Source organism: Ambystoma mexicanum, chromosome 5q (assembly GCF_040938575.1).
Source record: "Ambystoma mexicanum isolate Mex_15411 chromosome 5q, UKY_AmexF1_1, whole genome shotgun sequence".
In the NCBI taxonomy this organism is placed as follows: Eukaryota; Metazoa; Chordata; class Amphibia; order Caudata; family Ambystomatidae; genus Ambystoma; species Ambystoma mexicanum.
In genome coordinates this window covers 1,384,208,423-1,384,221,941 of record NC_090933.1, presented here as the reverse complement: position 1 = coordinate 1,384,221,941, position 13,519 = coordinate 1,384,208,423, and the positions used below count along the sequence as shown (strand labels likewise).

The following is a 13,519-nucleotide window of genomic DNA, read 5'->3' as shown; positions in this document are numbered from 1 at the left end:
TGGTCATGGCCAGTAGCCAGATTGTCCGGATCATGACCTTATTCCATGACCCGGACAATCTGGCCACTGCCAATGGCCGCAGACTACCCTTCAGTCAATAAATGTATACCGCTATTTTTTGTAGCTACATTATGACACTTGTCAAATAATAAAACACTGGCACCATGCTTGTAGGTCCTTGCCAATGCTCCTTACGCAAGTTTGCTGGAAATCCACCCATGTTTTATTTCTTCAAAAGTGTCAAATGTTTGCACATACAATCGTCATATAACCTAGCCCCCACTTGACAAAATCCAGTCAGACTTTACGAAAACATCTATATTTAGATCTATAATCTTTTTGCCAACCTTTGTGTAGATTTGTTAAATGGCACCATATTTATAAGCCTTTACAATATTTTGGGACCCCCCCTCTAATTTTGCTCCCTCTTGACACAATCCCACCAAACTTCGCAAACACATGTATATCTAGATCTATTATCAGTTTGCCAAATGAAGTGTAGATTCGTCAAATGGCACCTCATTCATAGCAGCAGCAGGGCCATCATGCCTTACATTGGGAGAGCCACAACCATGGCTTTCCCCCTGCCCCCATCAAGGGGAAGATTTGTGCTATGGAGGGAGTTGTTTCCAGTCACCAGCCAGCAAAATCAAGTGCGAAAAATACAAGTACCAGAATCCTCAGAGCTAATTAACTTGCCACACCTGAAAAAGAAATGCAGACCTGCCTGAAATAACTAAGAAACTCAGCCTCCCTGAAGATTGATGCAGTCATGAAAACGTGCGTTAGGAGGAGAAGCTAAAGACTGGTAACAGAGCGCCTGCCTTTACATCTTTAAACATTGTTCCAGGAGTCCCGGGCTCAAAAGGCAGCAGCAGCAGGGCCATCATGCCTTACATTGGAGAGCCACAACCATGGCTTTCCCCCTCCCCCCATCAAGGGAAAGATTTGGGGTAGGGGGGGGGTTGTTTCCAGTCACCTTCCAGCAAAATCAAGTGCAAAAAATACAAGTACCAGAATCCTCAGAGCTAATTAACTTGCCACACCTGAAAAAGAAATGCAGACCTGTCTGAAATAACTAAGAAACTCAGCCTCCCTGAAGTCATGAAAACGTGCGTTAGGAAGAGAAGCTAAAGACTGGTAACAGAGCGCCTGCCTTTACATCTTTAAACACCTCATTTATAAACCTTTACATTATTTTGGGACCCCCTTCTAATTTTGCCCCCTCATGTCAGAATCCCACCAAACTGTGCATACTCACTCATAATCAGGTCAGAAATATACATGCAAAATTTCATGCAGTTCCATTAAGTGGCGCCAAAGTTATAAGCCATCCAAAAACTGCATTTCACCAACCCTGTAATGCTAAGGTGTTCGCGAACTTTACAGGACTGTTCACGGACATCCGAGCTGTTCGTGGACTTTCGCGGCAAAAAACACCCGTTTGTTTTGCTTCTTGCAGCCATATCCCATCCTCATCACCCCTCACCTCCCCAGAGATTATTTGATAAGTTTGACAAGTGGAATGTTGTGTTTTTTAATATGTTTTTGCCGTGATGTCCGTGGACATCGGCCACTGTCCGCGAATCTCTCTTCGGCTCTTGTTAGAAGTGTTTCAAGATTATTACAGATTTCTTCTGTAGGATCATGATCAATTTTGGCATAAACAGTGTGGTCATCAAGTTGTCTTTTGCATTCCTTTACATAATCATGTGTGTTCTGTAGTACTAACGCTCCACCTTTGTCAGCTGGTCTTATTGTGATCTTGTCATCAGAATACAGATTTTGAATAATTGACATTTCACCTCTGCTGAGGTTTTTGTTTTTCGGTGCACCGAACCGGATTTTTTAAAAATCTGATAATACATTTTTTCAAAAATATCAATTGCTGGTACGTTGATAGGTGGTAAAAATTTACTTTTCGGTTTAAATTCAACTAACTCAGGTTGTTGACGTACTACTGTGTTCTCATTGTCCATTTCTGCAAAGAAAACTTTAAGTTTTAGTTTCCTGGTTAATTTGTGTAATGTCACTTTTGTGTTGAATAAACTAGTTACAAAGGGTAGGTACAAATTTGAGGCCCTTTTGTAGCACAGCATTCTCCCGTTTGCTTAACACCTGATCTGAAATATTCACTGCTAAGTTCCTCGTGCTTGAAATCTCGTTGTCATCCAGGGGCATTTTCCTCTTCCCCCTCCTCGTTCTCTTTCTCTTTGATTGCTGTCTAAAAAAGGTTGTGGTGTGGTTCTACTTGTTCCAGCTAATGTACTGCTTGCTCCACTTTCACCTTCTGCCCCTTGTGGTTGTGGCTGGGGATTGCGATCATCTCTGTTAGAGTCTGTATCTGAACTACTATTGTCTGAGTTAGGGTTTCTAGGATGTGGTGGTTGATTCTGATACTATCAGCCCACCTATATACTTCGTCTCGCAGGTAATCTAAAGTATCTCGTCTGAATTTCCTTATTTTCCTGGCCTCCAGGTCTGTTTTATATCCTTCTAGTTGTTTGTTGATATCCGTCAAAACATCTTTAAATGTTTCTGCACTAGTGAGTGCTGTGATTTCTGTCAGATCTTGAATTTCTTGTTCCAGATTCAACAAGTTGGCAGAGTTCTTTTATAGTCAGCAATATCAAATCTTGGATACACATGAAGATGAATGCACATGTAATTTTTTCAGCCAATATTTGCACTATTTGTATTGTATTTTCAATTGTTCAACTATTAGTTCATCGGAACATATATTACCACTGAAGCTCGTGGTTCTACAAAATTATATGCAGTTCCTAAATTATATGTAGTTCCCATATATAACTATTGATATTTATTCAAGAGTAGAATGTATTGAAGTGATTTAGACGGCATCGAGTTATTAGAAGTGGAATATCAACATAGTGAGCATTTGAGGTAACAACTCTACCAATGCGGAAGAGAGGTTTAATGCAGGATTGTCCCATTTCAGGTAGAAAACCCAACATTGACAATTCCATCGAAGCACAACACTGATTAGATGTTACACACTTAGGTCCTAATGAGTTGCCCCTCCCAAGATGGCCAACGTAACTAGTTGCGATCGGCCATCTTGTAACACAACGTTGCCATGCCAACGGTAAAACATTAACAGGAACACGATTGCCACAGCTGCACTGTATGTGGCTGGAGCGGCTGTATGCATAGCGACACCTCAGATAAGGTAAGAACAGAACTTATTGGAAATACACAAACGCAATCTTGACATTGATGGATAACGTAAACATATTGATATCGTTTCCTTTCAGAAGGACGTTTACTAATGTCGCGAACCGCGTACTTCTGAGCAGGACATTTCACTGCACAAAGGTCAGTGAAGCTGACACGGTGTATAGGTTAAAATGGGCAATCTTATAAATATATATGAAGTCTCACAATGGTGCGTAAACGTATACAAACATGAACATAAACAAACATTCACGGGCACTGCATGAGAAGCACACGCTTAAAAATGGCAGAATATAACACATTGAGCGCACTTATTCACAAGAAGCTGAATTGATCACAACCAAGGGCTCATGAAGTAATGAAACTATGACATACTTGCATGGGGTGCACAAAGCATGGAACTGAGTAGCGATCACCTTTATACATTTGTGTGTAGACAGCTAATATTGATCATATCAACATGTTTTTCTTTGTTTTTTCTTTTGTTTTTCTTATGTGTTACTGTGTCTTTTAATTGTGGGTATCCTGTCTTTTGATGTTATATGATATTGTATGATGCTATGGAAATTGCAATTATGGTATAATATGTACAGTACGTTATTGAGAGAAGACTGGGCTCTGATGAAGGATTTAATCCGAAATGCATTGGCCATACAGTCATTGTTTGCAGCAAATTGGTGATTAATAACCAATAATTTAAAGAATAAAAATATGTTTGTTTAAAACATTATACATAACTTTTCAAGGTATTCTTTGGAAAATTATTTGAAGAAACAATTAACCCCTAGTGGGAAACACGGTTGTGCAGCCCACACCAAAGGCTATTGAGCCTAGGTCTCATTCATTTTTCAGTCATATTTCTGTGCCCTGCACGGTGGCACTACATAGTGGGCTGCACCCTACTAAAATATATTCAAGCTTCAAATTCAACAAAACAGAACGCTATAGCAGATCAACCTAAAACAAGCGGTGCCCTCTCTACAACCATTGGTCTATCTTCCATGTTGTGCCATATCCAGCATGGAGGACTTCCAGGGAGCTGGTTTTGATTGCTGTGAGTTTAGCCTATCAAGCTATGGGTAATGTCGGAAGTGAACAGGCAACGGGAAGAGATCTTTGGTTTGGGTGGAAAGGCAATTTTGTCTGCACAGGGCCACAAAAAAAAAAAAACTTTAAATATGACTTTGTAATCATTGCATATGGATAATGCTGCCTGCCAATATGAACGGTTCCTGCCTGCCGTCCAAGAATAACAATCTGTATGTCAAAGTACACTCCAACCTAGACCGCGCTACCCCCCCACCTAATTGGTTCCTACCCTCCTCCCAGCCCAACAATGTAACCTCCATCACTGTCCTGCTCCCCGTCCTCCTACCTACTCCCCTTCAATTCCATGTCATTTCATCGTGGAATGTTTTTTTTGTGGGCGGTTTTACCGCAGATTTTTTAATGAAAAAAACTCATGGACATTTTTTTTGCCCCATCCCATTACATTTTCTACCTATTTTGATGATGTGATGAAAGGACATTGTACCCTCACCAGCCTCCACACACGATCAGCCCTACGACTCAGGAGCCACAAGAACCCTGAAACACCATCCCGAAAAGCAACAATCCTCCTATCCGCCCACTCAACCTCTCGCCCTCACGGCCAGCCCCTCGTAACACACACTGCACCCTTGTGCCCTCAAAACACACTAAGCTTGATACCTCCACAGCTACCAACTACCTCCTTTCTCCCTCTCCCATCACACCCTTAGATACCCACCCAGCCATCAATGCATCCCCCTTCCCTACACAGACACCGTGCAACCGCAGACTAACAATGTTGCATGCTCGCACACTACCAACTTACTGCCACTCTTTCCCAAGAGGCACATCCTCAAGAAATCGCCTACTCGCGCTGCGCACCCAAACCTCAGCAGCCCCCCTGCCACCACCACCCCTGGTGTAATCAGCAGCCTCCCTATGCAGCTCACCAAACCACTTGCCTCATTCCAATGTGCCCTCATTAATTCCTGCTCCCTCCCAGCACATGCTCTGGAAATCTGTGACCTGCTCCCCGCACACAAACCTGAACCTCAGTCATCTCTGAAACTTGACTACATGAAGCCTCTGGCACGGCCTTATCCTTAGCCCTACCCCAAGGCTACAACATCTACCATCTGGACCACCTACACACCAAAGGCGGTGGAGTGGCCATCATTGCCAAGGAATCCCTCTTCCTACGACAGGTCACCAACTCATTTGAAGGTAACAGTGACGTTTTGTCCCTCAAACTTACCACCTCCCCTAACTGCACCATCACTATACATATCGTTTCCCGCCCCCCGCTCATCCCCATGGCTGACTTCCATGAGAAACACATACACCTCCTATCTGACAACCTAAAAATCTCCTCTAAGTCCATTCTATTAGGAGACCTGAACCTCGGATTCAATGACCCTGAGGATTCACATGCCAAATCTCTTGCCAAAGCTCTAGACACCCTGGGGTTCAATCAATCAATCAATCACTAACCCCACCCACTCTAAAGGCTGCATCCTGGACTGGATAGCCAACCACAATTACTCTCTATCCATCTGCTCCAATGCCCCCTGCCCCTGGACAGGCCACCATATCATCCACTTTTACATCCACATGCCTACGATAAAAAACCTCTCACCACACAACTACCGCATTACCCAGTTCAAGGAAAGTAACCAAATCGAGGCTACTGCTCTATGTAGCAACCCCCACTTTCAAACCTCCTTTCTCCAACGATCCCATCCTTCTAGCTTATCTATACAACTCTGCACTAAAGAATGTACTCAATGCCATAGCTCCAGTGTCAGCAGGAAAATCAAAACTGCCAGACACGCAAATGCTTGGTTCACCCCAGAGCTACTGGAACTCTTCTCCTTGAAATGCACCGCCCTCTCCACTTGGTAAACTAACCCACTTGAATCCACACAACTAGAATTCAACAAGATAGCCACCCAATACAAAAAGGCAATCATCTCGCCCAAATCCGCCTCCTTCAACACTAGGATTACCAATGCAAAATCTGGAACTAAGAAAATCTTTGCCATCTTCAGAGAACTAGAATCACCAGCTCCTACCACGCAGGTCATAACTAAAGACGAATCATGGTGTTCTAACATCAAAACCGCCATGCTAAACAAACGTAACCTTCTGCAGAGCACAATCCCAACCAGAACACATTGCCCTCACCCTCAGCCACACCCACCACTAACCCCTCTGCCCAGGAGGATATCCCCCTCTTCTCCTTCAATGATGTCACAGAACTTAGTCCTCACCCTCCTAAAACACCTCAAACCTTCGAACTGCAAAGGTGATGACTGTCTAGCCACGATCATTAAAGACTGCTATCACACTAGCCCTGTTTCTCACAGCAGTTATCAATGCCTCCTTTCCCTCTGGACTGGTCCCTCCTAGCATTAAGGAAGCCTGGGTACGACCACTTCTAAACAAGCTGTCACTTTACCCGGCCTCCTCTAAACAACTACAGACCCATAACTACTGTCCCTTTCCTTTTAGAAATCGTTGACAAATCACTGGTCCAACACTTCCTCGAAAACAAACCATATCCTGGGCCTACGTCAATCCGGCTTTCGCCCTGGTCACGGCACAGAATCTGCTCTGCTTGACCTTAAAAAGCAACTTGATATAAAGGATGCAGGCAAGCCTGCCCTACTCCTCTTCTTGGACTTATCAGCCGCATTTTACCTAGTGGACCACAACATTCTTTGTCACCACCTCACTTCCTCAGCACACTTCTCACCTAATGCCACAGCCTGGATCAGCTCATTCCTGCAAGGAAGAGCCATGAGAGTGTTCTCAGATCAGGCTTGTGGTGCTCCCATCACCATTCACTGCTGAGTCCCTCCGGGATCCTATATCTCTCCCAGTCTCTACAACATTTCCACTAAGCCTCTATTTGACATCCTAGATTCCATTGGTATAGCTTAGACTAAGTATGCTGATGACACCCAAATCCTACTCCCACTCTCCGGTAACTACGAAACTGACGCCAAGGCCCTCAACACTGCCTACTCCACTATTGAGGCCTGGATGTCAGCCAACCGTCTCTGCCTCAACAGTGATAAGACTGAAATACTCCTAGTAGGCTCACAGGAAACCCTAAACGTACTTACCAACCAATACAGCACTTTCACAATTGATAACATACAGATCCTGGTCTCCCCATCAGTAAAACCTTAGGAGTCTACCTCGATGCCACCCTCTCCATGTCACGTCAAGTCAGCGCCATCGCCTCCTCAGCTGCCTACTACACCAAATTGATTAACGCAGCCAAACCCCTCTTATCCACTGAGAACTGCCTCTCCATCACCAGAGCCATAATAGGCTCAAGACTGGATTACTGCAACATCCTCTTTGCTGACACTACAGCAAAAAACCTAATGAAACTCCAAATAATCCAAAACAATGCAGTAAGAGCAGCTCTCAAAATTCCCAAAAGAGAACACATATCTGCCGTTAGTGTACGGCAAAGCGGATGCCCCGGAGGACGTATCTATTAAAGTTTCCTGGCAATAAACTGTGGGATGTACATCTTTGCTTTAAGCTAAATTTGATGTACACCCATGAAAGGACATTGAAATGGGGAAATAAATCTGCAGCAGATGCTCCTGTACGGAGCCGCTTTTGTAATGAATCAGAACAAAAACAAACCCTAAAACATCTTGTAATCTACTGAAAACACTTTGATAACTGGGACCTGGCATGATCGGTACGACGTTGCTAGCCAGGGAATGGTTGTGGATGGCATGTATGTGGGGATATACAACAAAGACCATATTGGCTCTTTCAAAATGTCTTGTGCTGTTAAATGTAGAACTGGAAAAAATGATATCACAAGTATGAAGAATGCCAGTATTTCTGCTTTGAATAAACTTAAAAACACTTACAGGGTAATTCATAGAATTTCGCAGAAAAGTGTCGCAAGCGTCTGGCGCAGAGTGTCCGCGTGCGATTGTCTGCGTCAGGCACGTGCGCTAAAACCGATTTCCGCGCACAGCGTATTCATGGATTCTAGGCTCCCAAACCAGCCGTGGCGCAGAGTATCGCAGCGACCCTGCAGCAGCGCCAGTAATGCCCCCAAGAACGCCCTCGCGCAAGGAAAAGCCATCAAAATCGCAAAATCATCGCAAAGGGCTGCGCTAACCTTGGACCAGTTTACAGGGCTGCCAAACAAGGAACGAAAAGCGGGTAACGTTCATATCAGGGGTACGCGGGAAGTTTTACACGCGATTAGCCAGGGTACGTGTATTACAGGGGTACGCGGGAAGTTCAACACGCGATTGGCCAGGGTACGTGTATTACAGGGGTACGCGGGAAGTTCAACACGCGATTGGCCAGGGTACGTGTATTAAAGGGGTACGCGTGAAGTTTTACATGCGATTAGCCAGGGCACGTGTATTACAGGGGTACGCGGCAATTATCACACGCGATTTGGCTGGGTACGTGTATTACAGGGGTATACGGGAAGTTTTACACGCGATTTGGCTGGGTACGTGTATTACAGGGGTGCACGGAAATAATCACACGCGATTTGGCCAGGTACGTGTATTACAGGGGTGCGCGGGAATTATCACACGCAATTTGGCTTGGTACGTGTATTACAGGGGTGCGTGGGAAGTTAAACACGCGATTAGGCTGGGTGAGTCCTCACAGGTGTACCCTGTACACCCTCCACGGCCCCTGCAGGCCGCCCACACCACAGGAGACTACCCTGCACACCTGCTCATGTCCCCCTGAACCACCCCCCAGCAGTGCAGGGGAACCCTCCACCAGGCCCCCACCCATGTCCCCTATCACCCCCACCCCCCAGCCACCAGGGGCACCCACCACCAGGCCCCCACTCATGTCTCCCACCACCCCCACCCCCCAGCCACCAGGGGCACCCACCACCAGGCCCGCACCCATGTCTCCCACCACCCCACCCCCCAGCAGTGCAGGGGCAGCCTCCACCAGGCCCCCACCCATGTCTCCCACCACCCCCACCCCCCAGCAGTGCAGGGGCACCCACCACCAGGCCCCCACTCATGTCTCCTACCACCCCCACCCCCCAGCAGTGCAGGGGCAGCCTCCACCAGGCCCCCACTCATGTCCCCTATCACCCCCACCCCCCAGGGGCACCCTCCACCAGGCCCCCACCCATGTCCAACCCATGTCTCCCACCACCCCCACCCCCCAGCCACCAGGGGCACCCTCCACCAGGCCCCCACTCATGTCTCCCACCACCCCCACCCTCCAGCCACCAGGGGCACCCACCACCAGGCCCCCACTCATGTCTCCCACCACCCCCACCCCCCAGCCACCAGGGGCACCCACCACCAGGCCCCCACTCATGTCTCCCACCACCCCCACCCCCCAGCAGTGCAGGGGCAGCCTCCACCAGGCCCGCACCCATGTCTCCCCCCACCCCCCAGCAGTGCAGGGGCAGCCTCCACCAGGCCTCCACCCATGTCTCCCACCACCCCCACCCCCCAGCAGTGCAGGGGCAGCCTCCACCAGGCCCCCACCCATGTCTCCCACCACCCCCACCCCCCAGCAGTGCAGGGGCACCCACCACCAGGCCCCCACTCATGTCTCCCACCACCCCCACCCCCCAGCCACCAGGGGCACCCACCACCAGGCCCCCACTCATGTCTCCCACCACCCCCACCCCCCAGCCACCAGAGGCACCCACCAGCAGGCCCCCACTCATGTCTCCCACCACCCCCACCCCCCAGGGGCACCCACCACCAGGCCCCCACTCATGTCTCCCACCACCCCCACCCCCCAGCAGTGCAGGGGCAGCCTCCACCAGGCCCCCACCCATGTCTCCCACCACCCCACCCCCCAGCAGTGCAGGGGCAGCCTCCGCCAGGCCCGCACCCATGTCTCCCACCACCCCACCCCCCAGCAGTGCAGGGGCAGCCTCCACCAGGCCCCCACCCATGTCTCCCACCACCCCACCCCCCAGCAGTGCAGGGGCAGCCTCCACCAGGCTCGCACCCATGTCTCCCACCACCCCACCCCCCAGCAGTGCAGGGGCAGCCTCCACCAGGCCCCCACCCATGTCTCCCACCACCCCCACCCCCCAGCAGTGCAGGGGCACCCACCACCAGGCCCCCACTCATGTCTCCCACCACCCCACCCCCCAGCCACCAGGGGCACCCACCACCAGGCCCCCACTCATGTCTCCCACCACCCCCACCCCCCAGCAGTGCAGGGGCAGCCTCCACCAGGCCCCCACTCATGTCCCCTATCACCCCACCCCCCAGCCACCAGGGGCACCCTCCACCAGGCCCCCACCCATGTCCAACCCATGTCTCCCACCACCCCCACCCCCCAGCAGTGCAGGGGCACCCACCACCAGGCCCCCACTCATGTCTCCCACCACCCCCACACCCCAGCCACCAGGGGCACCCACCACCAGGCCCCCACTCATGTCTCCCACCACCCCCACCCCCCAGCAGTGCAGGGGCAGCCTCCACCAGGCCCCCACTCATGTCCCCTATCACCCCCACCCCCCAGCCACCAGGGGCACCCTCCAGCAGGCCCCCACCCATGTCCAACCCATGTCTCCCACGACCCCCACCCCCCAGCAGTGCAGGGGCACCCACCACCAGGCCCCCACTCATGTCTCCCACCACCCCCACCCCCCAGCCACCAGGGGCAGCCTCCACCAGGCCCCCACCCATGTCTCCCACCACCCCACCCCCCAGCAGTGCAGGGGCAGCCTCCACCAGGCCCCCACTCATGTCCCCCATCACCCCCACCCCCCAGCCACCAGGGGCACCCTCCACCAGGCCCCCACCCATGTCCAACCCATGTCTCCCACCACCCCCACCCCCCAGCAGTGCAGGGGCACCCACCACCAGGCCCCCACTCATGTCTCCCCCCACCCCCACCCCCCAGCCACCAGGGGCAGCCTCCACCAGGCCCCCACCCATGTCTCCCACCACCCCACCCCCCAGCAGTGCAGGGGCAGCCTCCGCCAGGCCCGCACCCATGTCTCCCACCACCCCACCCCCCAGCAGTGCAGGGGCAGCCTCCACCAGGCCCCCACCCATGTCTCCCACCACCCTCACCCCCCAGCAGTGCAGGGGCACCCACCACCAGGCCCCCACTCATGTCTCCCACCACCCCCACCCCCCAGCCACCAGGGGCAGCCTCCACCAGGCCCCCACCACCCCACCCCCCAGCAGTGCAGGGGCAGCCTCCACCAGGCCCGCACCCATGTCTCCCACCACCCCACCCCCCAGCAGTGCAGGGGCAGCCTCCACCAGGCCCCCACCCATGTCTCCCACCACCCCCACCGCCAGCAGTGCAGGGGCACCCACCACCAGGCCCCCACTCATGTCTCCCACCACCCCCACCCCCCAGCCACCAGGGGCACCCACCACCAGGCCCCCACTCATGTCTCCCACCACCCCCACCCCCCAGCAGTGCAGGGGCAGCCTCCACCAGGCCCCCACTCATGTCCCCTATCACCCCCACCCCCCAGCCACCAGGGGCACCCTCCACCAGGCCCCCACCCATGTCCAACCCATGTCTCCCACCACCCCCACCCCCCAGCAGTGCAGGGGCACCCACCACCAGGCCCCCACTCATGTCTCCCACCACCCCCACCCCCCAGCCACCAGGGGCAGCCTCCACCAGGCCCCCACCCATGTCTCCCACCACCCCACCCCCCAGCAGTGCAGGGGCAGCCTCCACCAGGCCCGCACCCATGTCTCCCACCACCCCACCCCCCAGCAGTGCAGGGGCAGCCTCCACCAGGCCCCCACTCATGTCCCCTATCACCCCCACCCCCCAGCCACCAGGGGCACCCTCCACCAGGCCCCCACTCATGTCTCCCACCACCCCACCCCCCAGCAGTGCAGGGGCAGCCTCCACCAGGCCCGCACCCATGTCTCCCACCACCCCACCCCCCAGCAGTGCAGGGGCACCCACCACCAGGCCCCCACTCATGTCTCCCACCACCCCCACCCCCCAGCAGTGCAGGGGCACCCACCACCATACACCCCACCAACCTGGATGACTCCGTGCCATCTTCCCTCGTTGGGCCCTGTGGGGTCCCAGCTGCCTCTTCTGCTGCTGAGGAGTCCAACTCCGACCTCCGCCTCTTGGACCTCCCCTTGCCAGCTGCGGCCTGGGACGCGGCACCAGACTCCTCACTCCCCGACGAGATCACAACTTGGGAGGGGATCTGGCCCTTGCGTCTCCGGCTGGTGGTGCGACCCCTGCCGCTGTGCTCCACAGCACCTGCTCCGTCCTCTTCATCAGTTGACGGTGCAGACAGGGAGAAAGAAAACACAGGCATCAGGGCACTGTAAAATTGACTCATACACACTTGACAGTTATACATTAGTGGCATAGGTAAACCTCAGACATGGCATCACAATCCCCAACACACATGTCATTTCAACTTGCACACATGAGCCATACCACAGCCATGATGCAACAGCCAGCACCATCCATTCACATACAACAGCATGTGCAGCCAAAGGTCATCCACACATCACATGCAACATAGGGAGTACACTACACATGCACACACAACACCAAACCTGCATGCATGTGTACACCTCCGCCAACTGTCGCAGTGTCTCCATCGACATCCATGTCACACCTGACAATCATTCCTCCACATCCTGTGCCATGCAAGCCCACACACACAAGCACCATCCATGTGTCACACATGAGACCCCTCGCATGTGTCACCCTCACAGCCCTGTACACCCCCCCTACTTGGCCACATAAAAATACATGTTCAACCTGCACACTCCTGGCACACCACCACACGCACAACTTACTATCAGTATGCATGTACACTTACCGCTCGACTCCAGACGGGTCTGCTTCTCAAGGACATGGATGTGGAGCGCAGGGGATATGCGTTCCAGGACCTCATCTGATCTTCCGACAAGTGGCCCCGCCCGCCCCTTAGCATCTGCTGCCATCATGAGGCGCCGGGCCTTGTTGAGGGTGCTGGACCTGAAGTCCTCCCAGCGCTTCCTTACACATTAGTAGTCGCGGACTGCCACCTCCTCCGCGTTGATGGCAGTCACGACGTCCATCGGCGCGCAACCTTCCGAAGAGGGCATCATACTCCCCACGACATGCTCCACCAGGACAACAACTTCACTGGCACTGAAGCTGGTGCCCCTCTGCCTCCTTGGCCGGGGGTTGCCACTGGTGCCAGATGTCGTAGTGCCCGACATGGCAACCCCAGAGGCAGGAGTGGGTGGGCAACTGGGTCCTGGTGCTGGGCTGTGGGGTGACAGTCGGGAGCCTTTGGTTCCAGCAG

At 52.5% G+C, this 13,519-nt stretch overlaps 1 protein-coding gene across 1 annotated transcript in view; it reads right to left on the bottom strand.

Moving 5' to 3' along the window:
• The window catches only part of LOC138498445 (zinc finger protein 268-like), a 42,628-nt gene extending 29,363 nt beyond the window's left edge, over window positions 1-13,265 (bottom strand). Inside the window, exon 1 of the mRNA XM_069622198.1 lies at window positions 12,243-13,265. The gene's annotated coding sequence lies outside the window, so the exon portion shown is untranslated. The remainder of the gene's footprint in view (window positions 1-12,242) is intronic.
• Window positions 13,266-13,519: the final 254 nt, after the last annotated feature.